General features: G+C 48.5%; 1 protein-coding gene across 1 annotated transcript in view; it reads left to right on the forward strand.

Moving 5' to 3' along the window:
- Nucleotides 1-15,299, forward strand: part of NMNAT2 (nicotinamide nucleotide adenylyltransferase 2) — a 539,474-nt gene that overhangs the window by 210,535 nt on the left and 313,640 nt on the right. The window lies entirely within an intron of this gene.

A 15,299-nucleotide genomic window follows, 5' to 3' on the forward strand; every position in this document is an offset into this window, starting at 1 on the left:
TCCACGCCTTGGTTCAAAGAGTGTCCCCCAAGGCTCTGTACTTGGACCTTTTCTTTTCTCTCTTTACACCTCCCTTCTCGCTCCTGTCATCTCTTTCTTCAGCATTTCCCACCACGGCTATGCTGATGACACCCAACTCTTTCTCTCCTTCTCCTCCTTCACTCCTGATCTTCATCACTCCTTATCTTCCTGCCTTACTGCTATTGTAAACTGGATGTCTTCCCATTTTTTCTCCCTCAACACTGACAAGACGAAAGTCCTTTTATTTCCTTCTAACATAATATTCGCTTCCCCTCCTCCATCCATCCACTTTCCCCCTGCCAATCTCCCCATCTCTACCCATGCCTGCAATCTTGGTCTCCACTTTGACTCCTCCCTTTCCTTCTCCCACCCCATTTCTCTCACCTCTCGCTCCTGTGGGCACCATCTTTACAACATTTGCAAGATCCGATCCTCCCTCACCTTCCACGCTTTTAAACTCTTAATCTCCTCCCTCACCTTCTCCCGTCTCTTCTACTGCTCTTCTCTCCTCTTTGGACTTCCTGCCTCTCATCTGACCCCCCTCAAATTCATCTACCACTCCTCTATCCATATTCTCTGTCTGCTCGTCCTTCGCGACTCTATTTTCTCCTCGCTCTCTCAACTTGGTTGGCTTCCCTTCCCCACCCAACTTAAATTCCAATTCCTCTGTCTGGTCTTCAAATCACTCCATGACCTTGCTCCCTCCTATCTCTCTTCTCTTCTCTCATTTTACACTCCCTCTCGTCCTCTCCTCTCTGCTGATCTCTTCTTGCTCACTGTACCCCTGTCACCATGTGCAACCTCTCGCTTCCGTTCCTTTCAGCTCTTGGCCCCCCCACACTGGAACTCCTTACCTTTCTCTATCCACTCTATCCCCACCTACACCTCCTTCCGCACCTCAGTGAAAGCCCTTCTTCTTCACTCCCCCTTGACCTTCTACCATCTCTCCTCTCCATCTCCCTGTCCCTCATACCTTCCCTCCGCCTCCTTTCTCACATCCACCTGACCTTATATCTCATATCTGACTTTGTTGGTCCTCTTCCTTTCTACCTCCTCTCCCTTCCTTCTCTCTGTTCCCTCATCTCCATTTCCAAGGAAACTGTTCTAAATATTAAATTGTTGTTTGTAACATGATTGTTGACTTGCTTCTACCATTATTGTATCACGTTGTTATATTGTAAAGCGCTTTGGCTTAAAGGGCTATATAAACTAAATAAACATAAACATAAACACGTCTGGATTACACTTGTAATTTAGGGTGAAAACCCAAGGCTACTTAATATGCACAAAATAGGGGGGTTCTGGGAGTTTCTCTACTGTCATAGTTGTACAAATTACAGGCCAGCCTCATATGGTCAGTTATTGCCAACCTACGACAACTATAGTTTCAGAGTCTGGGTTTAGTCTTAACCTGCTAAATACAACCCCATATGCCCAAATGCTACCATCAAATGACAGGCACAGCATCAAATTCCCCGCTATTGCAATTTGTTTGGCATGCAAAGGCAATAATGCTTAGTACAGCACCACATTTCGGGTGCTGTCATTATATGCGCTAAGGGCAGCCCGGGGGTGCCCCAGTACTAGCATATTATTCAAGTCCATGCCTCATATACGTGTTGTATTCATATTTTGAGTGCAGCACAAATGCCACCATACTATGAACTTATGCCAGTACATGTCTCTTAGGCCTGATTTAGCAACACTTTGTCCCATGACTAGGTGCTGCCAGCACATGGCAAGTGCAGCTTTTAAATGACCCAGTACTGCCATCCTATGCTAGGTATACCCTGTTATGTCCTGGTGTTTCCATCATACGCCAAGAGCAGCTTAACATTTTCCAGTACTGCCATTGTATGCTAAGTGTGATGTTGAAGGATTGCCAGGGCCTCGGCGTGTCTGCTGAGGCCTCTGCCGATGCGCGGTGGTGGGCTGATTGGATTCGCAGCGCGGGAACAGCTGCGCGTAATAAAACACCGACTCGTTGGCTCGGTGCCTAAACCCAGACTGACGTGGCTCCGTCTGTTCCGGTGATTCCTTTATTAAACCGGTGTCACGTGCCTGCGCGCGCAGGGTCACGTGACACCACATTCCTCCCCAACTTGGAGATATTTGTGCATTATATTTAACAACATGGTAATCAACACGGGGTCTTATAAACTGTTCTGACTTGCACAATAACATGCGACTTAAAGTTCTTGTTTTCATTCTTCGGGGTTCATCATGGCGTTGGCGATCGCTTGTAGATTCCGCCTACTATGTATCCTCGGAGACGGCATCACGGCTTGGGTTTTTCTCTCAGACGGTAGCGGGTGTTTCTTTCTCTGGGCACGTCCTTTTCCGTGGTCTCCGCTTCGGTTCTCCCATCGGGTGAGCGCGATCTGTCTATGTCTCCTGGTGTAGCACGACTCTCCGTTGGTGCCGGCCCTCGAGGAATTTGCGGTGTTTCTCTTTCGCCTTCCCTTGGGGGTGTTGATGGCTCTTCCCACATTTCTGGCGGTACCTTCCTGAAGTGTGACACGTTGCGTGTCACGGTCTCTCCCTCTCGGGTGGCGGTGACCATGCTGTGGTTGGTTGCGCTGACTGTCCAGTGTCGTACTTCGAAGTTAAGGGACATTTTCTTGGGCGGTGCGCGGTTCTTGACGATAACGGTATCTCCTGGGGTCAGTTCTCGGTGACTGGCTCGCCTGGCGATGCTCTCCTGTTCGTTTCTGGGTATATGCTAAACTCGTCAATCACTACGAGCAGGTATCCTTCTCCAGCAATGGTGCAGTGGTCCATGCTGACCGCATCCCAGCGTGTGCAGCTCCTTGGGGTACTGCTGATTGGTTCAGGGTGTTCGGGCCTCCTGGATGCTTGGCAGGCCGCGCATGATTCAACTAGTTCTACCACTCTTTGCTGCATGTTTGGCATCCACATCCTGGACTTGAGGTAGGCTGTTGACTTTACGATTCCTTGGTGCCCGCTGTGGGCTAACTTGAGAGCCCTTTCCTCTAGGGATTCTGGTACTATGATGCGGTGCCCCTTCAGTAGTACTCCTTCCAGAGCTATTGAGAGTTTGTGCCTGATCCCAAATAGCGCTCTGAGTTTGGTCTGAGCCGGTGTTGTGCGTTGGGCAATGGACATGAGATAGTTTTTCCAGTTGCGGGACTGGATGGCTGTCGCCGTGTGCTGTAGGACGGTATTTTCTTCTGTTTCACGCACAACTTCTTGTAGAGTCAGGGCTCTTGGTCTCGCGCAAGCGACTACCTGACATACATGCTCGTCGGTCTCTTCCGCGTGGTGTTGTTCACTGTCAGTAGCTGGCCTTGGGTGACGGGACAGGTAGTCTGCTGGGTTGTCCGATCCTGGGCGATACTCCACCTCAATGTTATACGGTTGTAACTGCAGCATCCATTTCTCTATGCGTGCCGGTGGGTGGGGGGGCTGAGCCTCGGAAGATCGGGATTAATAGTTTGTGGTCCGTGAATATTTTTGCTTGCTTGCCTAGCAGGTAAACCTTGAAGTGTCGGCATCCCCACAAGATGGCTAGAGCTTGCTTTTCTATGTGCGCATAGTTTTGTTCGGGTTTTGTGAGGGCTCTGCTGGCAAATGCGATGGGGAACACTCTGCCTTCATTGTCTGTTTGGGTCAACACTGCTCCTAGGCCACAAGGGCTGGCATCCACGAGGAGTTTGGTCTGTTTTCCTATGTCGAAGAATGCCATGGTGGTGGAGGTAGATAGTGTCCTTGATTTGTTGGAACGCTTGTTGGTGAACTGCGGTCCACTCCCACTTCTGGTCTTTCTTTGTTAACTCTCTGAGCGGACTTGCGACGCTTGCGAGGTCGGGGATAAAGCGTGCGCAGTAGGTGGCCATCCCCATGAAGCTCCTCACTTCGGAGGCTGATTGTGGTGCTTTGGAGTCTTTGATGTCTCGCACTTTCGACGGGTCGGGGGATACTCCCTCTGCGCTGAATATGTAGCCAAAGAAACACAGTTCACTCTTGTTAAATTCACATTTCTCTGCATTGAGTGTTAGGCCTGCATCTTCGAGCCTTTTCAGGACCGCCGTTAGGCGTTGATGGTGTACATCTTTGTTTGGGGCGTATACTAGGATGTCATCGCTAATGTTGGTGGTCCCTTCTAAACCCGTGATGACCTTGCGGATTTCATGTTGGAACACTTCCGCTGCCGAGGATATTCCAAAGTTGAGCCTTTTGTATCTCATCAGACCGAGGTGAGATGAGAAGGTGGTAATGTACCTCAATTCTTTGGATAGGCGTAGCTGGTGATAGCCTGATCTGAGGTCGAGCTTGCTGAAGACAGTTGCTCCGGTGAGGTCAACGATGAGTTCGTCGATCGTGGGGGTTACATGGCGTTCTCTTCCGATTGCGACGTTGGGAAGCCTCATGTCTATGCATATTCTTACTGCGCTCGGCTGTTTGGGTTTTTGTGCTACCACCATGGGTGAGACCCACGGGGTTGGTCCAGATGTTTTCTCGATGATCCCTTCTTCTTCAAGCTTAGCCAGTTCCTTTTCTACCGTGCTCCTTAGGTGGAACGGGATCCGTCGGTGTCGAACTGCTTTCGGTTCAATGGTGGGGTCTATGTGAAGTTTGATGGTTCTCCCCTTGAGGGACCCGATGCCCTGGAATAGTTTCTTGTGTCGTTTCAGTAGGCTGCTGAGTTCATCTTGTTGGAGGCTGAACGCGAAGTGTATTAGCTTCAGCTTCTCTGCTGTCCTGCAGCTCAGTAGCGTCTCGCAGCCGGCGTCTACTACGTATATGCATGCATGGCAATTGGTGTTCTCGTGGGCGAAGTTTGACTTGAATGACCCTCGCACGGGGAGGGGTTTCCTGCAACCGTAGGCATATAGCTTGACTCTTTTTTGTTGGAGGTCGGGTTTTGGGCGAAGTCTGTTGAATGCTGCCACCGGCATGACGTTCACTGTTGCGCCAGTGTCGATGACCACTTTTAGTGGTTCTCCATTGGAGAGGACGGTGCACGACGGTCTTTTCCTCTGCCGTGATCGATGTGGTTCAACTGCGGATATGAGATGTATTCGGTGTATCCGTTTGTTTCCCTTCTTCCGTCTACCTTTATCACCTCTTTCGGGGGACGTGCTGCTATCGCTGTCGACGCTGTCGCTCGAGTCTGGGGACCTTTGGGATTCATCGACGGCTCTGGCCTTGCCTTTTCGTGTTTGGAGTTGTGAGGATTCTCTGGGTGCAAACTTTTTCCGGCGTTCTTGTGTCTGGCGTGGGGCAGGGTCTTTGTCTGGTGGGTTTAAACAGACTGCGGCAAAATGGTTGAGGCGGTTGCATTTCCTGCACATGGATCCCCATGCGGGCCAGGAGTCGCCTTTGTGCCACGGGCCTCCGCACCATTTGCAGCTTTTGTCTCGCCCAATCTTGCCTCGTGCGGGCGTTCTGGCGTCTGGAAATGGCTGCCACGTCTTCCGCAGGTCCGGGGCTGTCTAAAGGTAGTTTCTGGATTGCTGCTTCCATGACTGCTACCTGGTCTTCCGTTTGCTCACGGAGACGCGCCATTTCGAGGATGCGTGAGAGGCGTATGTTGCGTTCCGATAATATGGCCCGTCTCAGTTTTTCGGAGGATATCCCGTTGATGATCTGGAGACGGATGGCGAATTCTTCGTCCGGGAATTCACAGCCTACCGCCATTTCGCAAAGGCGGGCGTGGAATTTGTCCACTGTCTCTCTCTCTCTCTGTCTCGCCATGCAAAAATGGAACCGTTCGTAGTCTGGGTTGAGGTCAGGCTTGAACATGTTCGTGAGTGCCGATCTCGCTGCGTCGTAATTGTCTGCGTTGCCGTGGTTGGGTGTTGCGTTGAAGAGTCGCAGGGCCGCTGCTCCAATGTTAAGTAGGAGGTACGTGCACATTTTCTTTGGCACGGTGATATCTCTGGCTTCGAGGTGCATCTCAAATTGTTGGAGCCAGATTTCCCATCTGATGTCGGCGCCTGAGGTGAACGGGTCAAATGGCGGCATAAATGATGTCTGCGTTGGGTCGGGATGTTCATAGGAGATGCTCCTCCTGGAAGACGGGCTCATGCTGGCTCTCCCAGGGCTGGTGCTTGGACTCGACATTCTAGATGTATGTGCGGTCTCTTAAGCGTTGGGACGTGGGCCTAGGGTGGCGGTGTGGCGTGTGGCGCCTCGACGTTAGAGGGGTCGTCGTGTTTAGTCTGTCTACCGCTGCGCAGTACCTGTGGAAAATTGCTGGATTCTCCCAGGAGTGTAGGATGGTTCAGCTGCAGCCGTGTGTGGGAGCCCCTGTCCTGATCAGAGAGTGGGGCTTCAACCACTGTGTGTGCAGCGTTATGCTCAGCTGCAGGATATTGTAGCTGGTGTGGGTGTCGATCACCTCGTCGCCAGTGTGATGTTGAAGGATTGCCAGGGCCTCGGCGTGTCTGCTGAGGCCTCTGCCGATGCGCGGGGGCGGGCTGATTGGATTCGCAGCGCGGGAACAGCTGCGCGTAATAAAACACCGACTCGTTGGCTCGGTGCCTAAACCCGGACTGACGTGGCTCCGTCAGTTCCGGTGATTCCTTTATTAAACCGGTGTCACGTGCCTGCGCGCGCAGGGTCACGTGACACCACACTAAGTAACTCCTCCAATGTCAGGAATAGCCCCATATGTCCAGGTGCTGCTATCCTATGCTACAAAGCATCAAACGTAATGTTTAGCCAAGTGTATGTTACAGATTTGCACGTTGGCGCTCATTACTTGCCTGTGCTCCCCTCTCACCGCTTTTAACTTTAATGGTCTTCTGAGCCCAATGTCAACAAGAGCACAGAAAATTGCATGGGGTGCAGCACTGGGTCCGTTCGCAGGTGGGACTAGGCCTGAGGAGACACATTTATTTATTTGCATTTTTAAAGCGCTCACACAGCCCGTGGGCATCGAGGCGCTGTTACAGGGATATGTCTCTTAGTTGTGTATTTATAACACACTTAATACCCAGAGGTTTTTAAGCGCGGCCCCGGGGATCGAACCTGTGTTGCTTCGTGTCGTCTTGTTTCCAAGGCGAGCACGTTGCCGCTGAGCTATCCTCCTGGGACAATGTTGGTCAATCTCCAAGCTCTGGAGTTATGTGACACAGGCTCTGTTTTCGGGCTTGAATGCTGCTGCTGCTTCTGGTGCCGCTGCTGCTTCTTCTCCCCTACCCTTTCCTCATTTCACCCTCACACAACGTCAATTACATGAGGATACAACCAGGGTGAAAAGTGCAGTCCTCGCCCCTTCCCCCTCCCTTGTGCCCTAAGCAGCCAGTGCTGCAGGGCTAGGAGATGAACAAGGGTTGAGAGATGGTGAAAATAAACACAGCTATTAGAAAGCTGCATCTGCTTTCTATTTGCAGCACTTCTGTTGTGACCTCTAAATTAGGGGTTGTAAGGACAGTGCTGGTGATAACAAGGGAGTCTCTAGGGGCACGACTTGGTACTCCTTGTAGTCCCTAAATGATGTCTCTGGCCTCTTCCTCCCCACTAGACAGTCGGGAGAGTAGCATCTAGTGTGAACACATGTGTGCAATGTTCTTGATGTTGACCCATCAGCATACTCCTAGTGAACAAGTGGACTTTCTGTGCACCCCGGTCATGCAGGCCACATATCTGTTCATCCTAATTTGCCTTGTATAGTGGCCATGCACATGCTGCTTCTAGCCCTATAACTAGATGCCTTATAACCCCCTTGCATCAAGCACACATGGACCACATGATATTAGCACTCTACATGCCCCTCAGCTGGCACAATTCCAAGTTTCATCCTTCTTTAGGCGCGGAACTTTGACACCCAGATGCAGGATGGCCATGGAATGGGGTTCCCTTCCACTTTTCGGAGCAGAAATATTGATTTTTCATGTTAAGCATCTCCTATTTCATCAGGGAGCCTGTGCCTGTGGCAGCAGATGCAGGATTGTAGTTTGAGGAGCTTCTCTCTACCTTCTTCGAGTCCGCTGCTTTTGATCAGATGTTAGTGAGCTCAGGTGACAGTGATATTGCAGTATCCAACCTAGGGCACAATGTTAAAGACATAGGGCCTCAGCACGGGTTGGACAGAGCGGTAAAAATGCGGCAGTAGCACTATTACCACCACATTACCGCTCTGGCCAATCCTGAGTTGGATCAGACCTAAGAGCATTCACCTCCAGCTTTTAGCTGGAGGTGAATGCGCCGACTTTCTTCCCATTTTCAGTGCAGTTAGCAATGCAGTAATAGCACCGAAAAAGCCCCATTGAGTCCTATGGACTTAATATAAATGGGGACTTACCGCAATACCACAACCTGTGCTCCGGCCCCAAAAGGCCTCATCACTAGTAGGCCAGTAAGCCCTAAAAGCGGCGCTAACAGAATAAGCACCACAAATACTGCTCCGCCGGATCATAAGCCGGCACAGATACTGCTGACTGCAAAACAGCCGGCACAATTACAGCCGGTGCAATTACGGCCAGCATTATCACAGCCAGCAGAATCTGCACCGATACAATGAACACAGGTGGCAGATACAAAGCCACAGGTGATCCCAATCCACTCCAGAGGGCTACGTAAGGCACACACCCACCCCAAACACAGTTACAAACATCATGCTGCCACTAGCCACTGCGAGAGAGGACATGCAGCTGCTCATGCTGTAACCTGGAACTACAGAGGCAGGACAACCAGCCCAATGTACAGGGTGTACAGGAAGAGAGGCCAAGCAAGGCATGCACCAATCCCCAGGGTCAGGCCCTCACCCTGGACCCTCACTGACAGTTGTTAGGAAAGATTTCTCTTGACTGCACCTTTCCTTCTACCTTTATGGAACCCCCACAAGTTTTGGTTTTATTTTTGAATCTGACCTGGCTTTTGCTCATATGTCATGGGAAAACTGACATGTCCTTCAGGCTGGAAGTACTGGGAATCCTTGTTTCCCTTAGTTGTGTTACTGTGTTACTACTTTTGGTTACTTTTGTATAACTTGTAACTTTTGATCATTGTACAATGCGGCTTACACTGCAGTACAGTGGGGTACATTTTTGTTTTACCCTAGACTAACACTAAGATTTTTGGTTACTTTAGGTGTGCTAAATGGGTAAGCTGTTGGCAGCAGTGACTTTTTCCCACTTTTGGGGACTTTTCTTTTTAGCTTTAGCACGTTTACTGATTTTGGCTACTAACTGTGGCTACTGGTCAAATATGCCCGTGCTACGAGATTTGTTCCCTTTTGTCGTTTTGCCATCTTGTTCATTAGCCTTCTTCCTGGCCTGAGAGGCCAGGAAAATCCTTATAAGTACTTTCACTGCCCGGGAAAGCATAAGCTTTTGGTGGGCTACTGGACGGCTGTGTGTGTTTGGTGGCAGGATGTGAGCTGGGACTGTCTGGTCCCAATCCACAAACTTGGCTCAGTGTGTCTTAGTGGCATGCATGAATGTTCCTTCAAGTGGTCCTGATTGGACTACTGCTGGGTGTGTGGGCTAGTCCTGCTATTGGTTAGTGGGAATTTCGGCTAAGTGTTATTTGGGATAAGAAGAGGACCCCTGCACCCATTCTTCAGAGATCCTGGAAAAACCTGAAGGAGCCAAGCATCCTATCCAGCTGTGACACCTGCGAAGAAACCGGAAACCCGACTGAAGGAGGCCTGGCAACCAACTTCTGTTGCTGTCCTGAAGGAGCCCTGTCTTGCTAACGATCTTTAGCAGTCCTGAGAAGGAGCTGCGGCCCGTAAAGTGGAGGGACCACCCAATCCTGACGTCTGCTCGATACCCTTGAACTAAGAGGGGAACTAAGGGACAGCAAAGGTGAGGTGATCCTGAGTGGGCTCCCATTTTAAAGCCTTTTGACTGCATTTAGAACGCTATTTCATTGATTGCTGTTATCTACTTACTGCTGCTATTTACTTACTGCAGCTAGTGTTATTGTGCTTATTGCACTTTAAAAACCGCATTGCATTAACTTATCTGACTGGATGTGTGTGTGATTTTATTGATTTTACTGATCACTCCTCTCATTACGGATGTTCCGTCCAAGGGATACAGTCCGCTTTTTATGTTCTGAAGTGCGCGTGACGTGCCTCACTTCCAGTGGCTCACAGCATTAATGTGTTGTGCCATTCGCCTGCGCAGCGGATGGGCGCAGCGCAGAGGCGTTGCTAGGGGGTGGCTAAGGGGGCTGTAGCCCCTGATCTTTTGGTTGTAGCCCCAGATAGAATCTCAGGAGCTACAGCCAAAAGACTAGCTAGCCCCCAGTCCCGACAGTTCCGACATCAGCATAGCCCCGGTTCTTTTCCAGACCTAGCAACACCCCTGGCGCAGCGGGCGCGCCGTCAGCGCGCCAAAGGCGTGCTTAAGGCAAGCCGGTCTTTGCCAAGGATGTGCTGGGCAGCCACGTTATCAGATTAGACCATGACTCACTGATTCCTATGGCCCCTATCACCACAACCTGGCCAGCAGGCTTTAATAAAGCCTCCTATGTACCTATTATACCTAATGCTGATAAAGCTCAGCCTACTCTTTCTGCCAGTGCAGTTTCTCTTCAATGCGGCCTGCTCAATACCCGCTACTGGTCGCTCACGCTCCTGATTGTTATGATTTTATGGTCGCCTCGCAACTGGATCTATTATTTTTAACTGAGACCTGGTTAAGGGATTCTTTTGGCCCCTCTATTGTGCAAGCTCTTCCTCCTAATTACAGCTTTGCACATGTTGACCGCCCCTCTGTTCATCCTGGGGGCGGCCTTGGCATTATGCATAAATCTGCTTACAAAGTTATCTGCACAGTGCCAGTACATTCATTGAAGATGGAATGTCTATTGGATACTATATCTATATCCTCAAATGCCACACCAACAGTTTTGCTCATTTACCGCCCTCCGAGAACTGATACTTCCTTTTGCACTGTTTTCCCTTACTTTGTGTCAGCATTTCAAGTTAACCATCCTAATTTATGGGTAACTGGTGATTTTAATCTTCCAGTCAACCCTACAAATAGTAGTCAGGTAGTATACCTTCTCTCCCTGATGATGGATCTTGGTCTCCCTCAACTAATTATTGAACCTACTCATCAACTAGGTAATATATTCGATTTTGTCTGCACCTCAATCTCTGATCATCATTACGTCCATCTCCCCTCTTCTATGGTCTGAACATTTTCTGGTATTTTTCATCATTCAACTTCCAGATTTAGCCAGGTGGCCCGCTAGGTGTGCCAGCCTGAAACTCAATAGGCGCACTGTGGAGCCCCCAGTGTTGCCGGCTTCCCTCATTATGCACTGTGCTAAACACAGCCCCTGTACCTTAGCGACTCTGGGCACCTCCTTTCTGGCTGTAGCTGACTTGTTAGCGCCAGAATAACCTTGTAAGGAAAGAGTTCATGCTTCTGAACCCTGGTTCTCAGATGGATGTAGGGCCTTTAAACTTCAATTGAGACAGGTGGAAAGGAAATGGCAGATGGGTTACACGACCGCTACTATAGCTTCCTTCCGTTTAGCCCTAGCAATTTATCAAAAAGCAATTTTGGCCGCAAAAAAAGTCCTTCTTTAGCAACAAGATCGAACACGCTGTTAATAGACCTAAAGCGCTATTTGAGCTAGTTCACTCTCTTTCTAATCCATCTAAGGCTGGGGGCTCTATTGTGCCTTTGCAAGCTTTATGTGACTCTCTTTCTTCCTTATTCTTTTCTAAAATTGAATCCATTTGTAAGGATATCAGTGATATTGCTATAGGGATGGTAAGTGAAGAGATCGCTCTTGAATTGCCAACCCCAAATGCTTCATGGTTATCTTTTCCTGTTTTTTTCTGAACAAGATATTTCTGAAGCCATTCATGGCCTCAAATTGGCTTCTCCTGCCGATGCCATTCCACTGTCAGTGCTTAAAGATATCTCTGGAGACCTGATCTCTCTCATTATATCGGCGGTGAATTTATCATTTCAAGAGGGGTTTATACCTAATCCTTTGAAGCATGCTCGTGTGCTACCCCTCCCGAAGAAGCCCTCTCTTGATCCGGCTATGCTTTCCAATTTTCAATCTATTTCTTATCTCCCATCCCTGATGAGGGTTCTGGAGAGTCTCGTGTCCCCTCTTCTCTCTTCTTTTCTGGAGATGTCTGGCTTTTTGGATGTTTTTCAATCCGGCTTTCGGCCAGGGAGAGGAACTGAATCGGTCCTTAACTCTGTGCTTGACGATCTGTTGGATCTCTCTGGGGCGTTCGACAAAGTAGGTCACTCCACTCTGATGTCACGGTTGTCGGATGCTGGCCTAGGGGGACAGGTGTTAAACTGGTTCACCGCCTTTTTGGCAGATCGGTCCCAGTCAGTCTTTCTGCCTCCTTTTTGTTCTGAATCTGTCTTACTGTCCTGTGGAGTGCTGCAGGGATCAGCACTCTTGCCAATCCTGTTTAACATCTATATACGTCTTCTTCTACTTCTCATCATGTCACGCGGTTTCCGCTTTTACTCCTATGCGGACGATATTCAGATCTTGGTCCGTCTGGACCTATCTCGTCCCGAAACCACAGTTCGGCTCAGAGGTTGTCTGGAAGATTTAGGTGCCTGGATGGCAAAAAAACTCACTTAAATTAAATGGCAGTAAGACTGAGGTCTTAGTGGTTGGCACGACCTGCCCTCTCTCCTTCTGGACTCCTGATTTCTGGCCTCTTTCTCTTGGACCTTTCCCTATTCCGTCTTCCTCAGTGAAAAATCTGGGGGTAAGATTTTCATCCTCTCTTTCTATGGCAGAGCAGGTTGGCGCTGTGTGTAAATCGGGACACTTTAAATTACGCACCCTGCAGAAGGTCCTTCCGTTCATACCTTGTATTTCCATTCCCGTGTGTTTGCGGCTTTGGTCCCTAGTACAGTTGATTATTGTAATTCACTATACTATGGCCAACCTCGCTATTTGCTAAACCGCATTCAAGTGCTCCAGAATGTGGCGGGTAGAGCGATTTCACACACCCCAGCATGAACACACATTGCTCCACTCTTGAAACAGTTGCACTGGCTCCCCATTGAAAAACGTATTTATTTTAAATCCATCTGCCTGGTTCATCGAGCTTTCTATAAGGGTGGAGCGGAATACCTTCTGAAGAAGTTTGTTCATTATGCTCCCGTCCGCCCTCTCCGATCTCAGTCTGCCCTTCTCCTCTCTGTACCCCGTATTAGACGGTCATGGAGGGGAGGTAGGGCCTTTTCGGTGGTGGCTGCTAATGCGTGGAATCAGTTACCCCTGGCACTGCGTGAAACTTCCAATCACTTTGCTTTCTGGCGGCCCCTAAGACCTTTCTTTATTGAATGCGTTGTTTGCTCTTGTACCCCTTATCTTACTGCTCAGCGTCAAGATGACTTTGGGCATATGTGCGCTCTTATAAGTTCATATAACATAACATAACAAGGGCATTTGGAAGTGTCCCGGGATCGTCCTGTGGCTGACCAGCTCCGGATTTGGGCTACTGTGCTGCCGACGGCACTGTTCCAGGTTTGGACCTGGAACTTGGGGATCCTCAACTGGCCCAACCAGACTAACCTCTGCCAAATTCCGGCATTGTAGCACAAAGAGGACCCGAGATAGGAGGGAAAGTCCGACCACAGCTGTTGAGTCCCTTTGTGTCGCTCTGCTGTGGTCACCACCATCTGAAATCACCTACCTGACCTGAGTCCAGGGCTGAGAGGGGTCCTGCATTGAGTTTTGCTGCATTCTTCAATCGAGAGTCCTTGCAACAGTTAAAGACACCAACTGGAGATCAGCTACAACCTGCAACCGCTGCAAATTGAGGACTGCGACTTTCGGTGAAAAAAGCAACCTCTGACCCTCTTCCTTTGACCTGCCAAGTCTCGGGGGACATCAGAGTACGGGGGGTAAGTTACAGAGCTTCTTACCTATCCCTATACTTCCTTTATAAGTCAATGGGCTTATAATAAACCTTTATTCTAACACTTTTGGCTTTGCAATTGCTTGCTTGCACAAGACTTCAGAAAGTTGGGGCTACTACTGTTAGCTAGTTTAACTGCTACTCTAACCATAAAAACCATTCACTGGACCCCAGAGACCCTACCTGCATTTTTTCTGCTTCAAATGTTCTGTGGAACTTTCAATTTCAATATCAATTTCTTTATTTGTAAAGCGCGCCTTGCCCTCAGGCATCTGGCACTTTAACCTGAACTATTGGGCAAATGGCCCCAGACAAGTTAGGGCTGGACAATTTAAGTTAGGGATCATTCGCTGTGGACCTTGAGTGCATAATACTAATCATACCTTTCCTTTGCAGGAGTTTGTGATATGTATTATGCCCTACAATAAGTGAATGTGTATATGTAGCTATTTTATTCAGTGTTGTGTCATGTTTCTATAGTGTCTTTTGGCCAATAAATAATAACTGTATTTTTATACATCCTGTATAAGTATAATTTGTGATTTCCATTGTTTGACCTCATTGTGGACCCTTTATAAGCTCACCACCTCTGAAGAGCTTAGCCTAGACCGACTGTCACTGCTACCCAAACTGGTTTGTCTACAGCTCCCAGAGTTGTCCCTGTCACAATATAGGTTGGCCTTCTATACATCTGTTATATATGTCAGAATCACAGACTACCTCCTTCTCCTGTATTCACCAACATTTTAGACCCAGACCAGTCACACAAAGATTAAGACGTTTGTCAATGTGTGTAAACCAAACTCAAACACTGCATGTTTTTTTGCCCAGGAAATTATATATTTATTCATATTATAAATGGTTTCCTGCGTTCAAGACTTAACATCTTTAAAAACATCCAGTATAAACAATCACCCTTGGGGGTAATGGACATTCAGTACCCCACAGAGATGAGGAAAAACAGTGAAGTGAAGATATAGGGCCAAAAGACTGAATTAGGGCTCACAGCCTGGCGTAGTAATGTATGACATATGAGATGAATTGATTATTTTGTGTGCTTCAGGTAGAATTAATGTTTCTATGGCAATAGAAGTATGCCATTGTGTCGTACACTAACCCATGTAGAATGACAGTATTTGTTTGGCTGTGATTATGTATATGATGATGTTGTTATATGTTTTTAAACAACAGTTCTTGAACACAGGAAAGCATTTGTAATATGAATAAATATATAGTTTCCTGGGCAAAAACATGTTTGAGTTTGGTTTACACACATTGACAAACGTGTTAATCTTTTTTTGACTGGTCTGGGTCTACAATTTTGGTGAATACAGGAGAAGGAGGTAGTCTGTGATTCTTACATGTATAATTTCGTCTCCACCCTATTATATAACAGACGCCTCGACAACAAAAAACCTTTGGGTGTGACCTGCTA

The sequence above is a fragment of the Ambystoma mexicanum genome, chromosome 1q (genome assembly GCF_040938575.1).
Source record: "Ambystoma mexicanum isolate Mex_15411 chromosome 1q, UKY_AmexF1_1, whole genome shotgun sequence".
NCBI lineage: Eukaryota > Metazoa > Chordata > Amphibia > Caudata > Ambystomatidae > Ambystoma > Ambystoma mexicanum.